Source organism: Colobus angolensis, unplaced genomic scaffold (assembly GCF_000951035.1).
Source record: "Colobus angolensis palliatus isolate OR3802 unplaced genomic scaffold, Cang.pa_1.0 Scaffold120, whole genome shotgun sequence".
Lineage (NCBI taxonomy): Eukaryota > Metazoa > Chordata > Mammalia > Primates > Cercopithecidae > Colobus > Colobus angolensis.
The window spans coordinates 3,371,394-3,371,972 of record NW_012113142.1 but is presented as its reverse complement, the minus strand read 5'-3'; positions in this window follow the sequence as shown (position 1 = coordinate 3,371,972).

Sequence of the window (579 nt, the reverse complement as noted above, 5' to 3'; positions counted from 1 at the left end):
GACTGAGGCGGGCGGATCATGAGGTCAGGAGATGGAGACCATCCTGGCTAACACGGTGAAACCCCGTCTCTACTAAAAATACAAAAAAAACAAATTAGCCAGGTGTGGTGGTGCAGACCTGTAATTCCAGCTACTCGGGAGGCTGAGGCAGAAGAATCGCTTGAACCCAGGAGGCAGAGGTTGCAGTGAGCTGAGATTGTGCCACTGCACTCCAGCCTGGGCAACAGAGTGAGACTCTGTCTCAAAAAAAGAAAAAAAAAATAGAATCCATTGCAGCCTCGATGTTGGGAACATGACTTCAGAGCTTTTCCATGCCTTGCCTGGAGTCACCAGATTGTACTACTGGAAAGGGGTCCCTATCCGGACCCCAAGAGAGGGTTCTTGGGTCTCATGCAAGAAAGAATTTGGGGCAAGTCCATACAGTAAAGTGAAAGCAAGTTTATTAAGAAATTAAAGGGGCCCAGCACGGTAACCTCACACTTGTAATCCCAGCACTTTGGGAGGCCAAGGCGGGCAGATCACTTGAGGTCAGGAGTTCCAGACCAGCCTGGTCAGCATGGCGAAACCCTATCTCTTTTT